Here is a 16,042-nt window from a genome sequence, read left to right as displayed (position 1 = left end):
TTCGGACATCCAATTAAAACTTGCCACATCACATGTACTTTGACTGCACTTTTTGACTGTGCTTTAAGTGCACTTTGACTATGCTTTACATGCACTTTGACTGCACTTTTTGACTGCGCTTTAACTGCACTTTACATGTGTTTTACTCATACTTTACATGCGCTTTACCTACACTTTTGACGTGCTTAACTTAAAATAATATTTTATTAGTGTCGGACCTATCTCTAGGTCAGGTGACCGGACCTAATATTTTTCCCACCAAGAGAGCAGCTACTTGTGGGAATGAGATCATGGAATGAGAAGACCTAGAATGAATGGGGTGGCCAGCCCTAATTCCTCATCAAACTCTTTCATATAAGAATGTTTAAATGAGCATCATGCCCTTCAAAATCAATGACTAAAATGAAAGCTGTATTTTAAATTAATGTGAAGTGCTAAATTGCTAACTCGATTGGCCAACTTTTTCAAGATATGGGTTTGAAATAATTTAACTAAATTAATTCAAGTTCATTGACATTGATTCAATTTAAATTTGGGTTGATCGCAAGTTATATTATAAGAGATGGTGATTATAGTACAATGTGACCTCATACAAAAAGAGGTTAACAGTGTTTATACGTTAAATAATTAAACAAAATTAAAACATTCAGAATAACCCTCTTAAGCCATATACTACATGTAAAAATCAATAGATTACAGGAAAGTAAACTTACACATTTTTCAAAAATCAAGTAGTATATTGTCAAGCAAAGGTGGACAAGTTATAGAATAAGCCTCCTCCTAATACCAAAATGTGCCATTTAAAGGAGGATGTTAAGCCTCATTGAAATGTCCCTAAGCACACCAAGGGGGGGGGGGGGGGGGTGAATTGGTTCTTTAAAAATTTATACCTTAAAAAATATATTTTTTTTAAACAATGGCAAAAATAAAAATAAGCAGAAGAGAATATATAAAATATTTTTTATCATTTTTATTTTTTGATTTTTTTTTTAATTTTCTTTTCAAGAAAGCTAAAGTCAATTTCAACAAACTAAGCATAGATTTATAGAAATGTAAATTTGCAGGAAATAAAAACATGAAAAATAAGATGCAAAAAAATTTTGAGCACGCTAAACTTTTATAGTGGTTTGGTCAACCATGACCTACGTCCACTCCTCAGAGTCCTCCTCTTTAGATATTATAATAAATCTTTATCCCCTACAGCAAGGTGGAGAAGCTCTTATAAGATCACTTTCGCCACCCTAGTGTAATAGAGAAACAAAATCCTTAACCCTCCCGGTGAAGCATAGAACAATAGAAGCTCATTTCACCCTCCTGGTAAAGGCATCAAACCTTAGAAGCTCTTTTCTCCCTTATGGTGAAGGCAACGGTTTTGGAAACTTTTTCACCCTCCTAATGAAGATAAAGTACTTCAATCCATTTCACCTTCCTAGTGAAGGGTAGAGAAAACTTGATCTTTAACCTTGAAGACTTTCTTCCTAAAGTAACCCCAAGAGATCTACTAAGCCACTAGAGGAATCAAGGTGCAAGCCTACTTGGAGCAATCATATGTAAACCCCTCACACTCATTATCCCTCTTACATAACCTCGCCTTCTTTTTATCCAATGCACTAAGATCTCTCACAAAGCTCTATCTCAAAATCCCTTTAATAGACGAAAAGCCTCTTATGGGACTATTAAGAAATCTTTTATACAAAGCTTAAAAAGCAAAAAAATTCAATTTTATTTTTTCTGATCATACAATATGATTGAGGATTATACAATGTGATTAGTTCAATTTATCTAATTAGTACTATACGAAGAGTTGGGGTCTTGTATAATTAGTTCAATTTCTTGAATCGATTGTCCAGTATAAGTTCAAAATCATATATTATGATTAGTTCAATTGAATAAGATTGGCATCCAATAAGATCTTTGGTGGTTAATTATTATCCTGGAATCAAATTAGGTCATACTTGTGGGTCATCATACAGTACAATCAGAATGATCTTAAATGGTGTATGATGTACCTGAAATGTTAGTATATACAGAAATGAATACACAATATAAATTATAGTATAAATGAAAATTCAATCAATAATATTTATTATCATAAAAATCACAAGCTTGAATCCCAAATTATAATGAAAGTGTCATAATTAATGGGTTCAGTCAAGATATATGCTAATTGATTTATTAGTATCAACATACAAAAATTCTACATCTACATTGGTTATATTATCCCTAATAAAATGGTGTCTAATATATGTCTATTTAGTGCGTGAATGCTGGATTAGATATTTAGAAATATAGTTTGCACTATTATTTTCACACATAATAGGGATTGTGTCTACATGTAGTCCAAAATCAAGGATTTATTACTTCAACTATAAGACTTAGGCATTAAACCTTCATGTACTTAAATATTATACATTAGTGGTGGATAGGTCTATAAAATTTTATTTTCTACTTGACCAAGAAACTAAATTGTCTCAGGAATTAGAAAGGTCCATATGTACTTTTCTTGTCTACTCTATACCTAGTAAAGTCTTAATTTGAATATCCTACAAGGCCAAAAGTGGAGCTATTCCTATGATACAAGATGCCTAAGTTTTTGGTTCCTATCAGGTATCTTAGGTTTTATTTAACTGTAATTATATGAGACTCCTTTAGATTAACTTGAAATCTATCTCATAAATAAGCACTAAATAAGATATTCAATTTACTAGAAGTCAAGTAAAATAGTGATCATATAATCCCTCTATATTTCTTTTGTTTGACTAATATTTTATCTATATCATTATTTGGGTGGATGGTTAGGCTCATCAATGTATTTATACTTTTAGAACCCTCTATATAAAATTTCTTCAAAATCTCCTTAATATATTTTGTCTAACTAAGAAAGATACCATATTCTCTTTATTTTACACTAAACCAAAGATAATAAATTAGCTCATCTGTCATGCTCCTTTCAAACTCCTTTCTCAAAGTGGTAAGACTCATTACATAGATTTTCATTTGTGAATCTGAAGAGTATATCATCAGCATAAATTTGAAATATGAGTAAGTCATCTCCAATTTTCTTAATAAATAAGGTGGTGTCTACACTACCCAATATTAATTCTAAAATAAAGTTGATAAGTCTTTTATACCATGCCCTGGATGATTCTTTCAATCCATACAGTATTTTGTTAAGTTTTTAAAGATGATTTGGAAATGTAGAATTCTCAAAGCTTGAGGTTTGTTCTATGTACACATCTTCTTTAATAACTCTATTCAAAAATATACTTTTAACATCCATTTGATACAACATAAAGTCGCTAAAACAAACAAATGCTTGCAAAACTCTTATGGAGTCTACTAGGGTAAAAGTCTCCTTAAAATCAATACTCTCTATTTTATTATAAACCTTAGCTACTAACCTAGCTTTATTTCTCATCACCAACCTGAAGTCATTCAACTTGTTATTAAAAACCCATTTGGTGTCAACTACACTTTAATCATTAGGTTTACTAACCAACTCCTATATATCATTTCTAATGAATTAATTAAACTCTTTTTTATGGCTAAGATCTAGACTTTATCATTTAAAGCTTGATCTACACTAGTTCATTCTAACTTTAAAATGGATGCAATATAAGTAACATCCTTCTTAAAATCTTATCTGATTCAAAGCCCTACAGATGGATCTCCTAAGATGAGCTCTATAGATGATAAGAAGAGTATCTTCATTCTTTAGGCAAAGAATCCTGATGATTCTCTCTATTTTGCATATATGTCAATACTTTTTAATCGATGGTTAATCTCAACCTCACCATCACTATCATCATCTATCTTATCCTCAATATATCTATCTGACTCATGAGATACCACGTGGGTGGATTCCCTAATAAAAAAAGGTTCTTTTATTGACCATTTGACTTTACATATTGAGGAATAACATAAAAAATAGCTTCATCTACCTTAGAATCAAACTTTTCTAAATGAGATTTATCATTAATAAGCATAAATCATTTATAACAAAAAATATGTAGATATGGTCATTTTGGTGTCCTACCTTTAAGTAGTTCATAGGGTGTCATATTCAATTTTCACCTAATATTTACTCAACTCAGCACATAGCCAGTAGTATTACATCTACCAATAAATATCTAGGTATGCTATACTCTCTCAACATTGTCTTAGAAGCCTGTATCAGAGTTATAATCTTCCTTTTAGTAATGACATTTTGTTATGAAGTCCTAAGGGTTGAAAAATTATGACTGATCCCAGATTCCTTATAGAACAATTCAAACTTCTCATTTTAAAATTTTCAACCATTATCACTATGAATTATAGAAATTAAATATACTTACTTTCTTTGAATCCAAGTAAAAAATGTCATAAATTCATCAAAAGACTCTCTTATGTGCTAAAAATCTAACCCATGAAAATATTGAGTAGTCATCCACAATTATAAAACAAAAACTATTACAACCTAAATTAGTTGTACTACCTTCATAGTCACTCCAAACTCATAGCCACCATAAATGCTTTTAAAATCATCTACCTCAACCCAATATGTCCATTTAAATCTCCTCTAAAAACCATTTCTTCAAGATATATTTTGTGTATTAATTCTTTTATTTCATTCCAAAATTTTAATATTTGAACAAATATTAAAATCTACATGAGGAGCATATGAACTTATAAAATTAATAATCATATTATCAATAATAATCTTTAAATCTATAATTTTATCTCCAATCCTATTAATTTCTATCACATTACCCTTCAAACTGTTATCTATAATCATATCTATACCATTAGTTCTATTAATCCTACATAAAATCTATAGTTCAAATCCTAAATAATTAATCTCTTTAGCTTTCTCTCTAACCCATTTAATTTATTGAATGTAAAGAATATTTATCTTCTTATGAATCATAATATCTAGTAAATTCATTAATTCGCTTAAAGGAACCTATATTTCAAGTTCATGTCCTAATTTAGTTTCATGGACTAGCTTCTTTGTACATTTCCATCCATGATGTGGGATCCCTTGCTTATTTAACAATACACATGAGCACCAATTATACAACAATTTAATCAAAAATAATTTTCAAGAATTAAATATAAATTTGAATGAACTAAAAGAAACACTTCAATGTTTTTTGGATGGTCATACCCCTATTCTTATTATTCAATGCACTCCTATCGATAATAAAATTGATATGCATAATTTTGATATTTCATTAAATGAAAATTTAAAAATATAGTCATTGATAAGTAAATAAATAATTCTCTTGCCCCTATCTTTGAAGAGGAGGTGCAAGTAAATCTTCATAGTGGTAAAGTTCTGCAACCGTGAACCTTAACTGCAAATAAAGGAAAACAAGTTGTAGATAATCTTGAAACTTCAACACAATCTTAGCTAATACAAAATCAAGATGCAGTTAATTCAAAAGTTCCTGAAGTAGATTAGAATAGTTCATTTTATAAAGTTTCCTGTAAAATTGATTAGTTACACTCCTCTGATCCTTTGGAAAGAAGTGATGTTGGTTTTAATCAAAGCTTCAGTTGATCCAGAGATCTGTATTGCTCAGCTAGCATTAACACAATTAAAAGAAACATTATATTTTAAAGAGGTTACACAATTAATATTTATAGATGAAGACTTATTATTGGGAAACACTGACTATAATCGCATGTTATACATCTCTATAAGTATAAAATACTTTAATTTATGTTGTATTCTTATGGATCCAATTGTATTGGTCATCATCATGACTCTTATAACTCTTATCTATCTAATGGTTGATACTTCCAAACTCAGTTCCAATATAATGATGTTGAGAGGAATCAATGAAATTTGTGAGCAAGCTTTAGGTTCAATAACCCTTCTCCTAGAAATAGGTGGCCTATGAATTGAAGCTAAATTCCTCTTAATAGATTTGAGGGATACTTTTAATGCTTTCTTAGTTTCATGAATATAGAATGGTGCCTCCAACCCTACATCTGTGTAAAAAATACGCTCTTGAGGGTGTTGAGTAATGTAATAAAGGTAATTCACAAACATCTTTATTCATGAAGTATGAATATATGAAGATGTTATATATTATCTACCAAAAAATGGTTAGTTTTTGTTATAAATATCAAATAGGATGATGAAAAAAAAAAAGAAATAGAAATAGAAAAAGTACAAGAAGGAAAAAATAAGAAAAAGAAAAGCATCTTGACACCGAACATGATGTTTGTTTGTACCCTACTCCTCTTTTCAAAATAGAGTGGAAGAATCACTCAACAATTTAGAGGGAGAGGTAGAGGATGAAAAAAATGAAAGAGTAAAAAAAAAGGGTATATATTAAAAAAAACATATAATAAAAATTAATTCAGATTCCAACTTGGAGGATGAATCATATGTGTTTGAGAAAAATCAATGGGTTGTGGAGTATACCAATGTTAATGATCATCAAAAGTTTGAAATTTATTAGAAGAAGATAGCAATAAGTATATGGTCTAAATTACTAAAAACGATAATGTAGAAAACTATATCTTTAAAAGATTAAAGGAGTATGAAGAGAATGTGACTATAGCCCCATTATCTCAAAATAATATAGTTATGTTGGTGATAAAAGTCTCTCGAGATATAAATCCAAATTATAAATATAATACCTTTATTCCTTCCACCGGTAAAAGTGTAGTACCAATATAATCCTTGATGACCCATTCTTAAATAAAATAGTAGAATTGACTTTTGATTGGTGCTCTACTTATTTAAATAACTTTTCTAAGCTTAACACCATCAACTTGGAGAAGAGGTGAAGCTTGATTGTTTGAAAACTCATGGAATACAAAATATTATAAAACAAAATAAAAAGTAGGCTCATTTGATCTTTATAAGTTGATAAATTAAAGAAAATTAAAATGGGAAATAAAGAGTATCCTCATTTGATCTTCATAAGTTGCTTATTGAAAGAGGAAGAGAAAAATAAAATGGTCGCGTTTCTTTTAGAGTTTAAAGGCTATTTTTTCTCGAGTTATCATGAAGAAATGTTTGGATTATCTCCAACTATAGCAATCCATAAACCAAAATTTTTGTCTAGCTTGGTTCCCATAAAATAAGCACCTCATCGTATGCGATAAAAAATAGAGCTGTAAGTAATCACTGAAGTCAAGAAATTAACTAAAGTTGGTTTCATTAGGGAAGAGAAATATTTGATCTGGTTATCCAACATTATTCCAATATAGAAGAAGAGGAAATAGATTCATACATGCATTACTTACAAGGACTTAAATAAAGACTATCCTAAAGATGAGTTCTCATTTCCCATATTGAAATTCATGGTAGATATTACTTCTTTGAATGACATATTCTCTTTCGTTGGAGGCTCATCCAATTATAAACAATTTAAAATGGCTCTTGAAGATCAAAAATATCAAATATTCAAAACACTCATAGGAGCCTATTACAATAAGGTTATGTCATTCAAACTACAAAATGTTGTTTTAATAAATCAGCAGGCAATGATGAGGATTTTTTATGAACTTATCCACCAATAAGTGGCATGTTATGTTGATGATCTAGTCATTAAAATTCATAAAATAGAAGAACATTTGCACAACCTAAAAATTATTTTCAAATGACTTTGACAATATAACCTTAAAGTAAACCCTCAGAAGTGTAAATTTGGTGTTATTTTATGAAAGTTACTAGGCTTCATGTCAAACACCATGGAATAAAAATTGATCTCAATAAAATTAAAGCAACCTTAGATATTCCACCATGTAAAAGTCTCTCTAAATTTAGATATTTGCAAGGTTGGTTAACATGTCTAAGAAGATTTATTTCAAACTTATTTAAATGATGTCAACTATTTATAACATTGTGCAAGAAAGATGCTCACTTCCATTGGGAAGATAAATGTCAGAAATTTTTTGAAAGTAAAAGGTAATATTTGATGAATCCTCCAATTTTGGCTACTCCTATATTAGGGAAGCCATTAATTTTGTATACATTATCATTAAGTGAATCTCTTTGTGCCTTATTAGCGCAAGTTAATGATGAATTGAAAGGGAATGTACTTTATTACTTTAGTAGACTATTACTTGTGACTTAACAATATTACCCTCTTATTAAGAAGCATTATTTGGCCTTGATCTTTATTGATTAAAAGCTAAGGCACTATATATTATCTTATAAAGTCGACCTAATATCCAGAGTAAACAAATTGTAGTATTTTATGACTCATCCAACATTATAGAGAATATTAGCCTAGTGGTTGATGATTCAGATATAATTCGACATAACATTCATTCCCCTATGTTCTGCAAAAGGTCAAGCCCTTCAAGAATTTCCTAGAATCACATCTGGTTTAAGATGATTATCCAATAAATGATAAAATATAATATAATACAATCGAGAATTTAGATGCAAGTAACAAAAGCTCTATCTAGGTATATTATTCATATGATGATGCTTCTTGAAAAAAAAATATAAAGGATCATAAAATAATTCCCTAAGGAAAGCTCGAATTGATATTTTATTCATCACTCAAAATAAAAACATATTATATTACTCTTATAACCTATCAAAACCCTGTATAAATATTGAATATATGTATAAGGCATCAATCATTGTTTTAGATTTATCCATTTTAAACGGGATCAAAAAATTAAAATCTTTTGAGATTTATAGCTTGTCATTAACCAAGTTATAGGGATCTAGAAAGTATTAAAGGAAAACCGCATTTCATATCATTAGTAGACTATAAATCTCTTCAAGAAAATTCTAAATGTGACTTTATATTGGATACCACATAGATAAAAATCTATAGTAGGCACCCAAGAAAAAATCACTAAGGAATTAGCTTTTTTGGAAGAAGATTCCATTTCAACAGAAGTACATGGTTGCCAAACCTTGTCATTCAAAACTTTGAAATACATAAATATAAACCAAGGTGAAAAGTAGTTCTATTGTGGATGATGAAGATAAAGGCTGTAGATAACCCTTCATTGACTAATTACGAGAAAGCAAGCTCCCTCATAAAAAAATCTATTACATATAAGATTAATAGAAGATCATTTTCACATACGTTAGTCAATGGAATCCTATATAAAAAATTATTTGATTAGAAGAGGTTTGATTTTCTAAATAAATCAAAAGCTAAGAAATATATAGAAGAAGTGCATGTAGGATTATATGGTGTTCACTAGTATCCTAAAATGAAGATGAAGACTAAATAGATGGGATACTACTAGCCATCGATGACAAATGATTGTATAAATATTACACATTATTATCATCTATTTTAACAGAATGGTGTATACAAGAAGGAAAAGAATAAGAAAAAGAAAAGCATCCTGACATCGAACATGAAGTTTGTTTGTACCCTACTCCTCTTTTCAAAATAGTGTGGTAGAATCACTCAACAATTTAGAGGGAGAGGTAGAGGATGAAAATATGAAAGAGTAAAAAAAAAGAGTATATATTAAAAAAACATATAATAAAAATTAAGTTAGATTCCAGCTTGAAGGTTGAATCATATGTGTTTGAGAAAAATCAATGGGATGTGGAGTATACCAATGTTAATGATCATCAAATGTTTGAAAATTTATTAGAAGAAGATATCAATAAGAATAGGGTCTAAATTACTAAAAAAGATAATGTAGGAAACTATATCTTTAAAAGATTAAAGGAGTATGTAGAGAATGTGACTATAGCCCTGTTATCTCAAAATAATATAGCTAGGTTAGTGATAAAAGTCTCTCAAGATATAAATCCAAATTATAAAGCTAATACCTTTATTCCTTCCACCAGTAAAAGTGTAGTACCAATATAATCCTTGATGACCCATTCTTAAATAAAATAGTAGAACCAACTTTAGATTGGTACTCTACTTATTTAACTAATTTTTCTAAGTAAGCTTAACACCATCAACTTGGAGAAGAGGTGAAGCTTGATCATTTTAAAACTCATGGAATACAAAATATTATAAAAAAGATAAAAAATAGGCTCACTTAAGCTTTATAAGTTTAAAAATAAAAAAAAATAACATGGGAAATAAAGAGTATCCTTATTTGATCTTCATAAGTTGCTTATTGAATGAGGAAGAAGTAAATAAAATGGTCGGGTTTCTTTTAGAGTTTAAAGGCTATTTTTTTCTGGGGTTATCATGAAGAAATGTCTGGATTACCTTCAATTATAGCAATCCATAAACTCAAAATTTTATATATATTAGTTCCCACAAAATAAACACCTCATCGTATGCGATAAAAATAAAGCTATAAGTAATCATTGAAGTCAAGAAATTAATTAAAATTGGTTTCATTAGGGAAGAGAAATATTTGATCTGGTTAGCCAACATTATTCCAATATAGAATAAAAGCAAACATATTCATACATGCATTACTTACAAGGACTTAAATAAAGACTATCCTAAAGATGAGTTCTCATTACCCATATTGAAACTCATGGTAGATGTTACTTCTTTGAATAACATATTCTCTTTCATAGGAGGCTCATCCAATTATAAACAAATTAAAATTGGATATTGAAGATGAAAAATATCCAATATTCAAAACACTCATCAGGGCCTATTACAATAAGGTTATGTCATTCAGACTACAAATTATTATTTTAATAAATCATCAAGCAATGATGAGGATTTTTTATGAACTTATCCACCAATAAGTGGAGTGTTATGAAGATGATCTAGTCATTAAAATTCATAAAAGGAAAGAACAATTGCACAACCTATTTTTTTTTTCAAATGACTTTGACTGTGTAATCTTAAAGTGAACCCTCATAGGTGTACATTTGGTGTTATTTTATATAAGTTACTAGGCTTCATGCCAAACACTATGGAATAAATTTTATCCCAATAAAATTAAATCAATCTTAGATATTCCACCATGTAAAAGTCTCACTCAATTTAGATATTTGCAAGGTTGGTTATCATCTCTAAGAAGATCTCTGTCAAACTTATTTAAATGATGTCAACCATTTATAGCATTGTGTCAAGAAAGATGCTCACTTCCAATGGGATGATAAATGTTAGAAAGTTTTTGAAAATAAAAGGTATTATTTTATGAATCCTCCAATTTTGGCTACTCCTATATTAGGGAAGCCATTAATTTTGTATACATTATCATTAAGTAAATCTCTTGGTGCCTTATTAGCACAAGTTAATGATGAATTGAAAGGGAATGCACTTTATTACTTTAGTAGACAATTACTTTTGACTGAACAGTATTACCCTCTTATTAAGAAGTATTATTTGGAATTGATCTTTATTGCTTAAAAGCTAAGGCACTATATATTATCTCATAAAGTCAACCTAATATCCCGAGTAAACCAATTGGAGTATTTGATGACTCATCCAACATTATCAACAATATTAGCCTAGTGGTCAATGATTCTGCTATAATTCTTCATAACATTCATTCCCCTATGTTCTGCAAGAGGTCAAGCCCTTCAAGAATTTCCTAGAATCACATCCGATTTAAGATGATTATCTAATAAATGATAAAATATAAGATAAGTCAATCAAGAATTTAGATGCAAGTAACAGAAGCTCTATCTAGGTGTATTATTCCTATGATGATGTTTCTTGAAAAAAATATAAAGGACCATAAAATAATTTTCGAAGGAAAGCTCAAATTGATATTATATTCATCATTCGAAATAAAAATATATTATATTACTCTTACCACCTGTCAAAACCCTGTATAAATATTGAATCTATATATAAGGCATCGGTCATTAGTTTTATATGATTATGTGAGTATCGCTTCATTTGAGAACTACCTTTCATTTGAACACCTTAAAATTTGCATGTCTGTGAGTGACCTCCTATTCAGGTATAAATCTCTTTACTCACTATTTTTATATGATTATGTGAGTATCACTTAATACTATTTATCTATTTTGATATAGTCAAGTGAATGTTGGCTTTCTATATCTTTTATCTTGTTATTTCAATATGGTCAAGAAACATTAGATAATCCTAAATCTTTTTTCATTATTTTGATATGGTTAGGAAAATATTAAATGTTCATTTGATTCATTCTCACTATTTTGATTTTGTCACATGAGTGTCAAATCATCATTTTTCACTATTTTAATGTGGCCAGACATATGTTGGATTTAAATCCTTCTTCTTCACTATTTTTATATGGTCAAATGAACATTAAGTTGTTATCATTCATTATTTCAATTTTTCAAGTGAAGGTTCAAACATTTAAAATCATTCCATTTAAATATCCATCTAAAATCCACTTGTTAGGGATAGATCGCCTTTTCAAATATTTTTAAGTGTGAATCTATCTGGTTGGGATTATTTTCCTAATGTATATCTTCAAACAAAATTGACTTTATTAGGATCATCCTTATAGGTTTTTGTTAATTAAATCTTTTTGGATTTTACTAATTATTTCAGTCAATGCTAATATGTGTGATTTAGTTTTTAAGTTCATCACAGCTATTCTTGTGCTATTTGTTGACCTCATTTTCTATGAGGTCAATTTTTTCAGCTTCACTTTCATTCATGTTGTTCAATCATTAGGTTCCATTTAATCACACAATTAAAAATTCAAACATTAAACCTAATACATTCAATATTTTTAGTTATAGAGATTTAGTCATTAAACTTGAATCAATTACCAATACTCAATTAATTAAACCTAATCCATCCACTATTTTTAGCTATAATTATTCAATCATTAAAATTCAATCAATTACTTAATCATTAAACCTCAATCATTTAATTAATAAAGCCTGAATATTAAATCATTATACAATCATTATAATTTGGTTCAATAATTTATTGATTATTGATGAGTTAATCAAGCCTAAATTAACCATCAAATCTCAATCAACCATCAAGTTCAATTCTCTATTTAATATATTTCTACCAACTCTATTCAATCATTACACTGAAGTTTAAAATTTTAAATCCATTCATCATGCTCAATCCATGGTGACTCAATCATTAAATATTGTTAAACTTAATAAAATTAAATCACTAAATGACCTTCAATCATTCTAAATCATTCAATCATCTTCAACGTTCAAACATTCAAATCAAGCCCTAACCTACACTTTAAAAGCCTTTGGACTTTTCACTTTTATAGGAAGATTTTCAATTTGAACAAAACCCTTGGTAAAGACCTTAAAATTGTGTTTGATCATTTATATAGGGTATTATACATACCCTTAAAACCTAACTAATCAATTTGGTGGCCTCCATTCCCTTCTACTTTCTAAAACTCAAAGCATCTCCCTAATGTCCAAATCCTTCAAATATTTATAATTCATGGAAATCTACATAGCATCTTGATTCAAATTCTTTTGAAACTTATGAAAGTTATTTAAATATGTTTATAATAATCCTTGTAATAATTTTAACCCATTTGAGTCCATGGTTGACCGTAGTTGACCTAGGTTGACAAAGTTTGACCAAATGCTCTTTAAACCCTAAAACATTTCCATATTTATGGAGCATGTTGCAAACTCCATTCCAAGCCTTAGGTTTAACTCCTAGGCACTTAACTATTATCTTGGATCATTATAAAACCAAAGTGAACCCTTGCTTGGGCTAGCTTTACCATGATTGGTCAACTTTATCCAAAAGGATCCATTTGATATAAACTCTTTAGTCATGCATATGAACACATTCAAACTTTACCAATGCTTCCTAAACCTTCTAAACATTAAACCATACATGCATAAACATAAATGAACCTTTGGTGGACCATAGTTGACCCAAGTTTTTCCAATCGACATTGAACCTAAAATAGACCGAAATGAACCCTAAATGCAATTCAATTCTTGTAGACCATGGATTGACCTACAATTACTTCCAATAAGTTTTAAATGTGAAATGGAATACATTGAACCCAATGCTAATGTTTGGTCAATCTAGATTAACCAAGTCAACCTAGGTTGACCAAGCTTTCTATATGGGTCAACCTTTTTAATTCATGTGATATAGGATAACCCAAGGCCATTAAACCCCTTGGGACTATCCATTGGATGGCCAAGGATCAAAATAAGAATGTTCATCGCTTGGGCTCACATGAGCTAGCTATTTAGGCCGACCTAACTGAACCCAAAAGAGTTTTTGTTTTGAGATAAAACCCAACCCATTTGAAATTAAATCAAATTAGTGCACGCATTAGGAGCCTATAGGTCTTATACATCAACCCTAGTAGGCCTAGCCCATGGGCTTGGCTAACCCAAGTTACTAAAAATAAGCATTTAAACGAAGTCTAAATTTTACATGTATTAATTTTTTAATGTTTATATATTGCATCCACTTATTATTTTTAAGTGGAGTCTAGATATTGTACGTATTAATTTTCTATATTCAATACTTTAACCTTTTTCATTTTATTTTTTTAATTTTGAGCTAAAATACCTTATTTTGCTATCAAATACCTATCTATTGCCTCCACACAATATACTTTCCTTTATGTGGTTTAGAATAAATCTACTAATTTAATTTACATTAATCCTAAAATCTAATATACCTTTATATGTAGTGAAGTGCCTAAATGATTTTTAGTAATTTAACTTATCCAAAATTACTAATTTTAAATGAAATGATTAGTTTTTATTTTATAACTATTTTATTAAGAAAACTTCACAAGTTTTGTACTATTAAATACATAAGGATCTTAATTTTGCATTTTCCAAAATTTATAACTCAAGAAAAAAGTGCAATAGGTAAGGCAATTAATTTTTAAAATTTATAGAAGTTTGATTTCATTCACTTTTTTTCCAAATTTTAACTTTTTATGAAAAAAAAAATAAATAAAATGCAGGAAATTACTGCAAAAAAATAGAAAGTTACAAAAAAACTAAAATAAACAGGGAAAGAAAAAACAAGTAAAATTAAACAACTAAAAATGTTAATAATAATAATAATAAACTATGTGGCCAACAATAAGGCTCTCCTTAAACCTCATCATCATCTTCTTCTTCTTCTTATTCCTGAGGTGCTACTGCTGGTGCCATTACCAAAGGTCCTGCACCAAGATGTATCTAAAAGGGGGATGGGTTAAAGAAAAAGCTTAGTTGATTGTAGGAGTCTATCTCCCAGCTCCATAACAAGACTACTATAGTTACATTATAGTCAGCTTAATACTGAAACTACATTTGTTACTGCAACATTATGTGGTTATTGCATGCATACATACCTTGTTCAAAACTAGTTAGTTTTTACTTGAAGTGATTAATAAAACCCCTGAAGTGATGAACTATATCCCAGAGGTTTTCTACTTGATCTACTTGTATCTTAGGATCTCCACCCTACTGTTGCATGGATTGGTTCAGTTAATATGATCCCCAACCTCGCTTTGACAAGATTATTTCAATGGATATGATCTTAGACCTTGTCGGGGAGGAAACAAGCATAACCTACTCCACCTATGGGTTTTCTAGTACCTAGTTAACTCACAAAGATCATAGATAATATTATGATGCTTTGGCCCTACAAAAGTCAATCACTTGAGCATATAGTGAAAAGATTGAAAAATTATTTTACCAAAATCTACAGTCATATCTTTTTGCATATAATATTTTTAAATAACATTATCCTTAATTAATTCACTAAGGTTTCTACTTAGGAACAAATTCACATGAATGAAGTAATGCCAAGCCTTGGAATCTTGGATGAGGGAGGAAGTAGAAAAGTTTATGATTTTATACTCTCCCCTCATTCAATGAGCATTTAAGTCTCTCTATGTAAGGAATCTAATTATTTCATTATAATCTATGGCAGTCTTCTAGTCACTAGCATTAATCCATGCTCACTATATATATTTAGGATGATAGATCCAAGTTTGTCCATGGGTGATACCCAACCATACTTGCACACAAGCTTAAAAGATTGGAACCCTAAAAACTATGGCGAGTACGAAGATAATAAGAAGAATGGTAGGGGAAATTATTTCATTAGTTCAATAATGCCTTTAGAATCTGCCACAACTCCAAAATATACTTATTTATCCTTTATTTATAGGGATCTGAGGGCTATAAGTAAGGCTATACCAAAAATATAAAAGCACCACAATAAATTAG

Source organism: Dendrobium catenatum, unplaced genomic scaffold (assembly GCF_001605985.2).
Source record: "Dendrobium catenatum unplaced genomic scaffold, ASM160598v2 fragScaff_scaffold_853, whole genome shotgun sequence".
NCBI classification, from domain to species: Eukaryota; Viridiplantae; Streptophyta; class Magnoliopsida; order Asparagales; family Orchidaceae; genus Dendrobium; species Dendrobium catenatum.
Note: the sequence above shows the minus strand (reverse complement) of the source record.